This window comes from Limulus polyphemus, unplaced genomic scaffold (assembly GCF_000517525.1).
Source record: "Limulus polyphemus unplaced genomic scaffold, Limulus_polyphemus-2.1.2 Scaffold3495, whole genome shotgun sequence".
NCBI classification, from domain to species: domain Eukaryota; kingdom Metazoa; phylum Arthropoda; class Merostomata; order Xiphosura; family Limulidae; genus Limulus; species Limulus polyphemus.
In genome coordinates this window covers 1-14,555 of record NW_013669105.1, presented here as the reverse complement: position 1 = coordinate 14,555, position 14,555 = coordinate 1, and positions in this window count along the sequence as shown.

Genomic DNA, 14,555 nt, shown 5'->3' with positions numbered 1-14,555 from the left:
AAAAAAGACTGAAGAAAAAACGTGTTATCCATAGAATACATATAATAATGAAGTTATTCAGGATTATTGTATAGAGGTGATGCTCTGTAACAGATTGTAAGGGGATAGATATTTGCACCATGGTTGGGGGTGGCGGCAATTTTATGAGATTCAGCTGTGAGTGAATTTCGGTAGATGGCTTTTTTTGCAATATTTGGTAGTAAGTTTAGTGATGCGAGTTTGTAAAATGTGTAGTGAGGTGTGTCTTTCGGTGTAGCATGCAGGTGTGTTTCGAGGAAGGCGATAAGCGAAACGTATGACACTGTTTTGGAGGTTTTAGAAAATCCTTCGTTGATTATTGTGCATGTTGCATGTAACTATTGCGCCGTAAGCTAGTAGGGGTCTGGAATCGTATGGTGCGTTTTGTTTTTCCCTGGCAGTTATTTAGATTTAAAAATAATTATTTCCGAAGAAATAATTATTAATCTGGGGTGCTCGAAGATTAAACAATCCTCCATCACCCCGCTCGTGGTCTAGAAATATGGGCTTATCATGAGAAAATAGTAAATTCATGTAGACTAGGTATGTACTTTTAAAAAGATAGAGAGAGAGTAATTGTAGACAGTAAAAAGTGAAGAGCAAAGTAAACTAGACTAAACTAAACGGCCGATATCGGACAGATGGTCCATCAGGGCGGCAGGGATCTAAAAATCCTATGCCGGCATGTATTAGTTCTAGAAATACCACAGTTATCCAAGTAGTAAAGTACGATCTAAGGAACAACGGCTGCCTGTCAATCCTTCCAGTGTCCGGAAATCGAAAATGGTTATGTCAGGAGTGGGATTCGAACCCATGTCCGGAAACGTATGGAATAAAGAGGTCACATGACCGGATAATGTTGCACGACTTAGAAGAGATATCTTAGCACCCTAGGGTGTTGGTTTAGGGTAGGGATATTTTGTTCAATTAAGATGGATTCCTTGATTTTTTGTTTGTTTATGTTTGATTCTTTGTTTAAAATTACTGTGTTTTTAATAGATATACTATGGTTTTTTATTTGCAATGGTGGAAAACATGGGACGGTTTTTGATTGTGTTCTGTGAATCTGGTTTCCAATTTTCTTCCTGTTTCTCCAATATAGAATTCTGGACAGTTATTGCATGTTATTTTGTAAATGAAGTTGGTACCGTGTGATTTTAAATAATTTTTGTTTAGTAACAATTTTAATTTAGGGCTGGGTTTTTGAGAGAATTTGACTTTGACAGGAATGTTGTGTTTAATGGTTAGTTTTGTCCAAGTGTAGATAATTCTTCAACATCTATTCATTTATTCGATATATCATAGAAAGAGAACCATAAAATTATTTCCAACATTTCAAAACAATCAACAGGTTTTACAAGCAACTGATCACAAAGAAAACTCCTGAAACTATGTGACCTGTTCATTCATGCAATGATGAATGATGATGTTACTGCAACCCCACATAGTAGTGAGAAATACGACACAGAGACAGCAGCAGATGACACGATCTCATGAAAGTGAAATCTCTGATGGTGTGAACATATTTTCTAAACCATCAAGTCACAATACCCACAACAAATGTTTTGCCCAACATCCAGTTCAACCACTTGAGAATATTCCAAGAATCTAAGGAACATATGCAAAATTGTGCATGTGATTAATATTAAAGGAGGAAACATATTGTCTTATGTATATGGCATACTTACCAATAAACGAGAACTTGAAGTTCAGAATAATCATAAAATTGTTGATAGAATTATTGCTGTTATCAGGATCATTAAAAAGCTTGATCTTCTATTTAGAGGACTCAAAGGTGAAGCTGCATACAAGGTGGACAAAATGTGAAATAAATCATGGCGTTTTATTGATAATGATAACACTTCTGAGTCACTATGACATGTTACTCTCAAGGCATTTGAGCAAAGTGATTGCTAACTATAAGGAACACAAAAAAGTCTGAAGCTACTGGAAAAGGGGCTTCAATTACTTTCATCAATAAAACAACAGTCAACAAGATGCTTGTCTTAATAAAGAATATGATCCAGAAAGTTATATCAGATGAAGCTAAAAACATTTATTTTTACTCAGTATAGACCGATTCCACACAAGACATCACTACAAGTGACCAATGTGCTGTAGTTTTATGGTATGTGCTTGGTGTGAAAGTAATTGAAAGGCTGTTTGCTCTCATTTCCCTCCCTTGGCCACAGTGGTAGTGGACAAGAACGGTTTAATCTAGTAAAAAGCATGTTTGGATATTACAACACTGATATAAACAAGAATGTCTCAACCAGCACAAGTGGAGCATCAACTTGCCATGGGCAGTAGAGTGGCTTTCAGGCAAAACTCTCTACTACCAAAGATACAGACGTCCGTATGGGGTGCTATGTACATGTACTTTAATTGTGATAAACTCAACAATATTGTTGCAGCAATATCATTGTTCAATATATTGCAAAAAAAACGTAAAGTTCTTCAAAAGTTACTAGAAGTGAATGAATATCGGTAAAAAGGAAACAGAGTGCTAGTCAGGAGCAAATTAAAGAGAATTAAGCTGATAGGTAAAACATGTTAATTAGGAAAATCAAATGCATTATCTGCTGCATTTTGGGATATTTACAGACCAATTCAAAACTGTTTTGGCAGATCTTATAAAGTTTCTAGTTATATTGCAGCATTTACAATCACATGATGCTGCCACTACAACAAAGGATGATGGAGGTAGGAAACAATTTTCACTACTCACACATTCATGTTCATTTTCCATCATATAACACCTATATCAGACTACCTTCAAACAACTTCAGGCTTGGAGGCAAGTACAAGAGTGTGCAGTTTAACTGAGAACACTAAGGGATGATATGCAAAACATTTAGGCAAGAACAAACGAATTTCAGACAAATGAACGAAATTTTGTGTAATACTGATAGGCTAGATCTTTTAGATGTTGAGGAATGTGATGAAGTCAAGGTATCAGCTGAGTTTCCCGTCCAAAGGAGGAGAAAGTAAAAAGCTAAGTATGATGAAACAAAATCTGCAGAAAGTGATACAACAACATCACCCATGACTATTATAGGACTGATATTTTCAAAGTGGCATTTGATCAAGCAGTAGGAGGTCTGAAGAAACGATTTGCAGAACATGATCAGCTGTGTGCTGACATGCAGTTTTTTGACCAAAAGAGCTTTGCTGACATAAGGAAAAGGGCCTGCTTGCCAGATCACTGAATAAAATAGATCGGCTCATACCACGCCCAGTTCTTACAAAAGTAAGATCTGTACTGGAAAATTCTGTATATGTGTATCCAAAGGTAAATTAAAATTTAAAAGACCAGTACACTGTTTTGAAAAAGATGTCGGTTGAGGGAGGTTACACCACTGATGCATTTGAGACTGACCATAGAGTAGAACACGAGGATGTTACTTCATGCAAAACTTTACAGACGTGCAAATTTTATTTAACATGTGCTTTTCAGTTCATTGCAAACTACATGCTACATTGAAAAGCACATGGCATCTTAAGTAATGTGTATAACTTTCTTCTGACACTTTCCATCTTACTAGTTCACTTTGAGAGATGAATCTCAAAACAAAAACTGAGAAGTCTGTTGAAGCAGAACAACTCGAAGCCTTCATGTTCATAAGCACTAAAATCAGCATTCTAGTCGAGATAACAAACAGACAAATCATAGACATGCTTTCAAAATCAGCCAATGAGCTCAAACAGATGCTGGTGTATTGAATTCAGATTTTCAGATACTGTTAATGCACATAAACATTGGACACTTTACACACACCGAGCACTTTCGAAAGGTGGACCTTTCTTCTTCAGGAGCAAGAAGAAGAAAGGTCCACCTTTCGAAACCCTCGGGTTATAGGGTTTTTATTCATTTCTATCAAAACTTCTTGAACTTACGTTTTTTTTCTAACATCATGTTTACTTTATATATTAGTAAGTTTCAATTCTATACGAGTATAGGGTTTCTATTCATTTATATAAAGTAAACGTGTATTTTAATTTTTGTTATAACAGATATCTGTGAGGAGTTATATTTTACATATGAAATTTGATATACCACTGAATGTGCTAATATCATAAGTATGTAGTATTTTACATTAAGAGTTAAGGGTTGTCTTTAAAATAAATGCAGAACTATCCTGCCAAGAATATTTTTTTCTTCTTTCCAAGTTATGGATTCCTCACTTGTAGTCTGATAATATGTGAATATAATATACAGCACAGTTTGACATTCTTCTGACAAATTATTAAGTCACCAATGAAGTGCTCGTAATAAACCTTTGCCAGTGCTCCCGAAGGGAGAACAATCTTCCACTGGTTGGAACATAGCATTGCTCAAACCAATTTCTAACTTTAACTTTCCCCAGGGGTTAATTGGGTGCAGAGGAGATTAGTTGCTTCTTGTCTGATTCTGTTGCTGGAATAGCAACGTGGTTTTTAAATAGAACTTCGAATTATTTTTATCGGTGAAATGGGGCAGCGGTTGTGAATGGATTCGCCTATTACGTTCCCTGAACGTTAGCCAACTGATCAAACAGGCATCAGTCACTGTTTTCTTGTGTCAGAAACTTGACGGGTTATTGCTATGTTTAAAACAATTTTGGGACCCGAGACAACAGATTTTTAACTAGATTTTAATGAGACGGTGCAAATTTCACCTATATTTTCACCTGTGTAAATTTTAAAGGAAGTTACGTAATATAATAGAGTTAATTTCATTCTAAACTTAAACAGTTTTTGTATAACTTTAATTACTACGTCAGAACTCTTAAAGTTCTTGCTTTTGATAGCTTATATTTTTATGTAGTTTCATTCTCTGAGAAGTCTTCAAGTTCTTGTGTAACTTTAAGGCTAACTTTCATTTTTGTTTGTGTTAGTGCTGTTTGGCTTTTATCTATAATATATTTAAGTAGGTGTTTGAGTTTACCAGTGAGAAAATTGTGCATGCCGCTCCATGGAAAAGTAGAGCACAGTCTTTTGTTTAGAGTAAAGTTTATTATTATTGTAATAATATACGAGTTGGAAATTGGATTTTGCTTAGGGTAGAGTGAGAGTTATTGATTCCAGCCAAGGCATTGGATTTATAGATCCACGCCAACTTGTGACCCTGACTATGGGTCGTAATCCTTAGCTTTTATCGATAATTGTCGAAATCCGGGGTAACAACCTCGGCCTTCACTTCACCATCTTTGCCTGCCGCCAGTTTTCCTTTAAATTTTAGTAATGATTAAAATCTTAAAACCCTCCCAAGTTTCAATAATCTAAATCCACAAATTATTAATCAGAAGCCCCCTTTTTAGCGTAGTTATTAAAAGCCCACTCTAGGTAAACTTGATCAGCACGAGCAAGGCAAAGGGGAGGGATATTAATATCCTTGAACACCCCAGTTGGGAAAAGTTTCTTTCATTTTAAACTAATCACCTGCAACGTTAAAAATAAAAGAAAAAGGTGACAAACTGCCTAATTAAATCTAAGAAAGTCTTTCACACCGTGATAATATCATATTGTTTCAATAGATAGCCCTTCCACAAACTTTTACACCATGCAAGTGGTGCAGAGCATCTGTTTAAGCAGTCACATTTTCTGTGGCATATCTCTTTTAAGTCCTGAACTCACCCCAATTGATTGCTCTGTTTTTCACTAGGTCGAACCTCTTATGTAACTCAGCAATGACTGTCTCATAGTCCCAGAGTTACTCCTCATCCAAATGTTCAATGGAGTCAAATGCCAAAGCATCTAGACTCTAAAGCAGGAATTGAACTACCTGTTCCAAATTCCTACCATTCAAGTATCTGAAATACTTCATTAAACGTTCTCCTTTAATGTAACTTTTAGTATTGGTAGAGTGGTATGCTTTATTTTGCTCACAGGAATGCATAATCATGGCCAGAAACTCTCCTTTCTGACTCCTCGGTCTACAGTTGACCAAGAAGTTCTTGTCATTGTTGGTACAGCATGATAGAAGCTCTCAGGGGCTCTGACAAGTGATGGGTATCTGAGCCAGGAATGGTAGAGCAACAAGGTGCTCTATGCAGCCCATCAATTGGCTCTGCTCAACCCCTGTTTTCCGTTGGATTATGTGTATTTTACAAGAATATCTTCCAGTTCTTGAAGGCTCACCACTGTCCTATGACCCACTTTCTTTATGCTTTGACACCACGAACTGTACCTCCAGTCTCACCCTTTCATTCTTAGGTGGCTTTAACCAGAAATGTGGTTGAATCACTCTAGCTGGCATAAGTCTGAGAAAATTATACATACTGCTTCCCCCACTCGCAGACTCACCAGATGCCAAACCACCATGACAATTCCTAGTCCATGTTTCCCTTTCAAAAAGGTCGGTTCTTAAGGGAAGAACCTAATCAACTGACTTGGGTGCATCAGATGCTGGTAGCTCTCCTTCCTGGGTCACAAGTAGCAATGATATTAAAGTCGAGAATCTTGTATCTTTGGCAAAAGTCCAGGAGATGACTTCTTCTATACATTACAACTCTCTTGTACAACAATCTCCTTTTAATGATCAAATCTCCCTCTATGTAATAAGTTATTCTGGTTGTTGAAAATTCCAGAAGCCTTTTTAAACCTACTAACATGATAGTTTAAAGAAAGGGCAGTACACACTTCAGTAACTAATACAAATACTGCAATAATGATATTCTACAGTCATGATACAAAATTTTCTCTTGCTTATCCACAATGTAGTACAAACTGAATATTTGTTTGAGCTAGCCACTGGATAAGTATGCCAAATAACTGGAGATTAGTTCAAGATATCAGTTAGAGTATTGCTAAAATTCTCACTTAAGTAAGTAGTTAAATAGAATATTTAAACAGACAAATTTAGGTTAAAATCATACTACACTGTTTAACTCTTTGTGCATGACTAGGGGTCAAAGTGTGCATGCCACGACCTTTTACAGAACACTATTCAAAATGGTATCACGTATTTGATATCAGTGTCAGAGTTTTACCTGTATATACCACAGGGTGGATAGGAACGCGCTCATTTTGGTGCCATAATCACAGGATATCATATTGCAGAGTTTACTATTTCTCTTTAAATGTGTATTGCCTTTTACTTGAACTCTTATTTTGTAAGCTTAAAAAAGGTTTCTTAGTGAAAGGAAATGGCATTTTCCACAACTAGAAGAATGTATGATGACCAAAAGGGAGAATCATTCTCTGAAGGGAAATGGTTACCTTAGAATGTTGTTGGATTTAGGAGATACTGCAAAGGACTACAGTGATGATTCAAGAAGAAGAGCCAGCAATGTTTGGTATATCTATAATGGTTGTCCCTGCTCCTCCCCTGAATAATGACGTAATTGAGAAGGAAACACAGATGACTAAGGATCATCTAGTGGGGTGGTATCAAGAGTGTTCTATATAGAGCTCCTGCACTTACTCCAGCAAGAGTAATCTAACCCCAGTTATGGTGGAAGCCACAAGACTAGCCAAATGAAATGGGTGTGTCATTGGTACATAACATCTGCTAACAGGAATTATCTCACCAGCAAATGAGACAGCAAACGCCGAATGGGGCAATATTGAGCTTCTTTCATTATGAATTATACTGACAAACAACCATGGATCACAATGAGACCAGGTAATGCACAGAGATAATGGATGAGTTGCTGAGTGTAACTCGTTCTGCCACTCTAGGGCAGGGACATGCCACTTATTACAGTATTAGGGTCCCCAAGAGCATCTACAATGCTATGCCTAGAATGTTGGGGACATTATGGTCAAATGATAGCTAAGAAGTTGTGAAGGGTCTGGCCATGATCACAGTTACCCATGGGAAAAGCCAAGCAGATCACTCTGCTGACATTCAGTAAAAGATAATTTGAGCCCTTGTATGGAGAGTTTCATTAAGGAGACGGAGACTGCTTGGAATGATTGGACTTTGGAACAAGCTGTACAACACTGGTTTTGAGTTTAGATGGTTCATCCCTAGACTCAAATAAACTTTGAAATCAGGAGCAACAGTGGGACTGTGAGACAGTCACTATTGAGTTGTGTTAGAGATTCAACCCAATTAAGTCGATGACCTTAACTCTTATGACAACTTGTTTACTAGAATTATGATTTTAATTTTTATAAACAGTTCTTTTGTTCTTTATTATTAAGCACAAAGCTACACAAAGGGCTATCTGTGCTCCGTCCACCACGGGTATCGAAACCCGGTTTCTATCAGTATAAGTCCGCAGACATACCGCTGTGCTACTGGGAGCTTATAAACAGCAACCAACATTATAAATATTTTGAAAAAGTATGAATAATTCATGTAATTCAAACAATTAATACATTGAAAGTCGCTTTACAGATTAAAGGTAGACAAGTACTTCTCAGAAAAACAAACTTTTTCTTGTTTCGAATGGCTTATCCTGTAGAAATGAAAAGCATAATTATTACACGATCCATTAAGTATTTACTTTATGCCACTAATGTATTGATATTTTATTATTCTTAAAATAAATGCAAGATAAATGCTAGTTACACAAAATCAAGGAAATAACATTTTCTAACAGCTTTATTAGTTATTTTTTTGTTTTAAAGCAAAACTATTGTGAGCTGTCTGTTGCGTCCACTGCAGAGAATCGAATCCCACATATTAGTGTTGTACGTCCTTTCCAACAGCATGCTTAATACGTTCGCTGACGCATAATAAGTTAAGTATAAAAATTAAACATTCAAGAGATGCTAAGGAGCATTCACAGTGTCCCAAACTTATACTTCACAAGAGAAATTTGGTTTTGAAACATAACTGTCTGTGACCCACTGGTGTGTCACGCGGTCCATAACTAAAAGTCGGTTGTGACCCACTGATGGAGCACACGGTAACGAACGTGTTAAATATTCCACAAATATAACATTCACATATATTCATATAAATAGTGCATTCAAAAACATGTGAACCATTTGTTTTATTATTCTCACATTCATATATGATGTTTGAACGCTATCGTTTATCTTATACGTTCGTTCGCTTGTTTGTTTTTAGAATTTTTGCGCATAGCTATACAAGGGGCTAGCTATGCAGAGTCGCCTTAATTTTATAGTGATGGGTCAAAGGGAAGGCAGCTGTTCAACAGTACTCACAGCCAACTATTGGGCTACTATTGTCTTACCAAATAGTGGGATTTGGCGTCATTCTTATAGCACACCGATGACTATAAAATCCCATTGTGCGTTTTTGTGGCTCGGAGATGGAAACTCGGAATCATCGAATCCACAGCCCAATCTTGCAAACCATCAGGCCATAAGACATTTCTTATGTAATCTTCCACAAGATACCAATACAAATAAGTTTTGGTATACGTTTGATAACTATAAAGTTTTATTTTACACTTAAATTGTAAGTATAAAAAATTGAAACTTCTTAATTTAGTAAATAATCAGTCACCATCTTCACACAGTAATCCCACCTGTGCTGATGATGATGTACATAATGTAGTTACTCTTAAGATCACCAGAAGTTATATCAATAGTAAATGCTGGTGGTAACTTTTTGCAAAGTTAATGATGAAGTAAGTTTTGACTTTTCAAAAACCATATAAAAAGGGAAAAAACATTGATTTAATTTTGACTTTTCATAAATTTATCAAGAAAGATACTTTTTTTTTTCCTGCGGTAGCTTTTGACTTCTTGTAAATCAAACACGAAAGGTAAAGCCAGTTGTTCTCAATATATTTTACATATATATAAAAAAACACAAATTAGTATCTCTGCTTCCATATAAGTGAATAAGGAATTTGTTGAAATTATCACTGGTAAACGTACTCAGATAAATTAATATCATCACTGATGTTCAAAAGATGGTTTGTTGTGGCTAACATTTCTGGAAGATCTCTTCCCCTGTACATGAATGATGGAGCCATGAATAGTCAGTTTCACAAATCAAATAAATTACATCCCAAAGCTGCTGGAACAGTGAGTACATCATATTTGTAGGTAGTAGATGTGCTCTCACTTCACTCAGAAAAAGTCAAACAATCTGCAAAAAGTATAACTTATCTGATGCTTACTTAAATACATTACATCACCACCAATGAAAACACTGGGCACACAGTATAGTGTAGATTAAATAACAACCTTCATCTCATTCAGTAAGAACAACATTATACGTATTTCAATTTAAATGGTTAACCAAAATGCACTTTTTACCAATAAACGCAGAACACATCACGTTAATTTTCGTTACATTAAGAGAAACTGTCTTTTCATCATCGGGTTCGAATCCCGTTATCGAACATCTCCGATCTTTCTGCCGTGGTGGCATTATAATGTAACGGTCAATTCTACTTTTAGTTGGTAAAATAATATCCCAAGGATTGGCAGTGGGCGGTGTTGACTAGATGCCTTCCCTCTAGGCCACTGCTAAATTAGGGACGGTTATCTTACTCAAGAAAGGCACTCAGAGACTAATTGAACACTTAACAGCCTTTTGAAAACTATCAGATTTGGTATGCCATATGAACTGCATTCAGATCAAAGCCGTAACTTCGAATCAGCAGTGTTCCAAGAATGCTGCAAGTTGTTTGGTATACGAAAGACCAGAACAACGCCATTTCATCCACAGTCTGATGGGATGGTAGAAAAGTACAATTGGACAGGAATTGGCAATTTTTTTTAATAGCCGCTAAGATGACTGGGATGTCTTACACCCTCTACTGTTGATGGCCTATAGAACAGCAGAGCATGAAGCCACTGGATACACTCCAGCCCAGCTGATGTTTGGTCGGGAACTTCGGTTGCCAGTGGACCTGATAACAGGATGCCTGCTTTAGGAAGAGTTGCCTGAAAATGTGCCAGAGTTCGTGAAAGTGTTATCTGAAAGGATGGATGATATTCATCATCAAATGCGTTCAAACCTAAAAACGTAAGCTGATTCCATGAAGCTATGTTATAATAAGAAATTTACTGAAGTCAGCTTTGTATCAGGAGACAAGGTGTGGTTGTATAATCCCAGGAAGACCAAAGGGAAGTCTCCTAAGTTGTCATCTCCATGGAAAGGCCCATATGACATAGTGGATCATCTCTCAGACGTGACTTTCCGAAAAAATGTGGTCGGTGAGGTAAGCCAAAAGTGGTGCATGTCAACAGGCTTTAGCATTATCACGGTCCAGGAAATTTCAGTTGGAACAAAATGAAGAACAGAACAAATGATGCTACTGAAAAGGTGTCACCTGAAAAAGCCACTGTTGAAGAAGAAACTCTGCCCTGTTTTGAGAGGGAAAATAGTGAAACCGTTAATGAAGTTACTACCACTGAAATGACTGCTACCGATAATAGGACATTTCCTGATGGAGCAGATGAATCTCACGTAAAGTAGAAGCCAATAAGACAGAGACCAGTACGAAAGAAGAAACGTCCTATAAAATTAAGAGACTTTGTCGTATTTTAATTTTGTGTTTGTAAATTCTGTATATTTAATTAAGTTATTGTTAATTATTTATTCGTTTAATGTAAGTGGCTACTGTTTGGGACGAACAATACTAGGGAAGGGGCAGTATTATGACAGCGGAATTAACGTGATGCTGGAAGCACTGTGACTGAGTTTCTCGAATTTTCATGGAAGCGCGAGTGTGATCGACAGACGCCTCTTTGTTAGTATATAAGCCTGGCAGATAAAGTCTGTGCAAATGAATGGATGAAAAAGTGAACAGTAGCTACAGTAAGTTTTGTGTTAGTGAGCCGTAAAGTGTGTGTTTTGCACATGTAGAGAGCAAAATTATCGAGATTGTGAATCGTTGTGATTTATAGCGTATATTATAAAAGTTGTTAAGTTTAAAGTGACGAGAAACATACTGACTGTGGAATTATTGTGTAGTAAAAGTTTGTATCGAGAAAGAATAAACTCGTTTAATCAAGAAAGGATTTGTATCGCTGAAGTTCCTCAGAAAGAAGTTCTACTGGAAATTAACAAACAAGCAGATATGTAACAAATTGGTGTCAGAATTGGGATGGAATAGTAAATGTGCTACCTGATATTTGATGCAACTAGTGGTCCAAAGGGTTATATAACAGAAGTAAGTATAGACTTTGCATAATGCAATAACTGAAGAGTACCAGGGTGTCTCGTTTCTTGCATTCCTGTTAAAATGTAAAAAAAACATATTTCTGCCCCCTTTTGGGTCGAGACTTTGAGAGGTTGTGTTAACACTATTTTGTATGTTATTCAAATAAAAACCAGAACATCAGGAGAAACTTCACAGAGATAGCTGGTCCTCTTCAAGACTGATAAAAGTAATCAATATTTGCTCTGATTTGAATTGCTTACTTCATCAAGTGAATTGTAGTTTATCTACAAGCTAAAATGCCAACACAATCTGCCACTGATATGGACCCCCAGTGGCTTAATCGCAAGTCCTCTGATACAATTGAGGTTTAGAAGGAAAATCTCAGATTCAGAAGACAAGTTGCAAGTTTATAAAACAGGTCTCACAGCTTGCTTTCTGAGCAATGCACTCAGATGGAATTTTATGGTGAATATGCAGATACCTACCTGAAAAACTCCAGGAGACTCTTTGCATGTATATATCTAATTTTACATTTTACTTACATATGGGACCACACATTCGATTTGGGTAAATTTGGACTGGTCTTTTAGGTGTATAGTAAGGGAGTCATGCTTTAACCCTTTCTTGGCTAGAAGATATTACTTTGATACCAATTTGGGTATAGCACAGATAGTCTATTGTGTCTATATGTGCTTAAATAACAAACGAACTTTGACATAATTCTTTAGATACTTTATTTTGGCGATTGCAGTAGTTATCACTACTGGCTATAAGCCTTTAAAAACACTGAAGAAACCGACAAAGATTTATTAGTGGCCTACGACTTAACCTCTCATAATGACATCAGAGCAGGCTAGATATCAGTATTTTTGCTAACAATGTTCTTGGGCGAAAACAATTTATATACTTAGATATTTTATTTTATGTGCATTGCTTGAATATGATAAAATGAATAACATTCAGTAAATAAGGGTTTGAGTCACGGAAATATTTTGATGTCTCCTATCACACTCTCTAAATCGAATACGGCTTACCTGATGTCTTGTTTTAGAAGGAAATTTACTTAACTTTAAAACAAATATAATCTAACATAAAATGAAAACCCAAAGTATGTAGTTTTGTTTCAGCTTTCTACTACATTTTGCCGCTCTTCTCTGAAGGAACTGGGTCATGTAACTTTATCAGAAAACCATACATTACTCCTCATGCAACTCTATTTACTCCACCTTGACGTAAATAGTTTAATTATGCTATACAGAATGGTATTCAAAGTTTGCAGTTGCTATTGTCAAACTGAGCTACATTAATAGTTACTAGAAGAAATACCCGACCTCTGGGCAAGTATAACTGCCAGTTCCTGCAGAAGGCTATTGGGTCTGAGGCCTTTTCTGAATTGTCTGAGTCATACAACAAGGTACTCATACTTGACATTCAATAATGTTCACCATCCATGAGAAAAAGGATTTTATTGAAGTTTTAGTTTTAAAATGAGCTATCATCACAGCGTTACGCCACAGTGTAGATTTTATTGAAGTACCGTATTTTTCGCTGTATAAGACGCACTATTTTTACCCCAAAATTGATGTTAAAATCTGTTTGCTCCTATACACCGAAGGTATGAATAATATATATGTATATATATATAAACTGTTACGTCTCCGTTCGTTCGTTAATTTTCCGTAAAAATTCTTTCCGAAGAAACTTTACCGATTGAAGTACTTTCGTAAATAAAACTGGTTTATTCTTTCTGAATATAACTTTGCGATACACTTAATTTCAACAGTCGCGCTATAAAAAACGCTATAATTCTCAACGAACGTCTCACGTGCTCGACTCAACAATATTCAGTTCAATTACACACATTGTTGCCGTCAATTTGTGACCGTCTTATATATACAAGACTACAATATATCTAGAAGGATCCCGAGATATAAGGAAAGGACGTGAATGTTCGAGAACGACGTGGCGTGATACTAGTCACGTGACCACTGCTGACGCAACACTTCTCCCTCCTTAGTATTATTCGTTCCGAACAATAGCCACTTACATTAAACCAATAACAATTAACAATAACTTAATTAAATGTACAGAATTACAATTCAACAAAGTCTCTTAATTTTACGAGACGTATCTTCTTCCGTACTGGTCTCCGTCTTGTTGGCTTTTGCTTCACGTGGGGTTCATCTGCTTCATCAAGAGCTTCACCGTTTCCCTTCTCAAAACTGAGTAGAGTTTCTTCTTCGACGGTGGCTTTTTCAGGTGACACGTCTTCAGCAGCGTCATTTGTTCTGTTGTTCACTTTGTCCCAACTGAAATGTCCTGGACCGTGATAATGCCAAAGCCTGTTGGCATGCACCACTTTTGGCTTACCTCACCGACCACATTTTATCTGGAAAGTCACGTCTGAGAGACGATCCACTATGTCATATGGGCCTTCCCATGGAGAAGACAACTTAGGAGACTTCCCTTTGGTCTTCCTGGGATTATACAACCACACCTTGTCTCCTGGTTCAA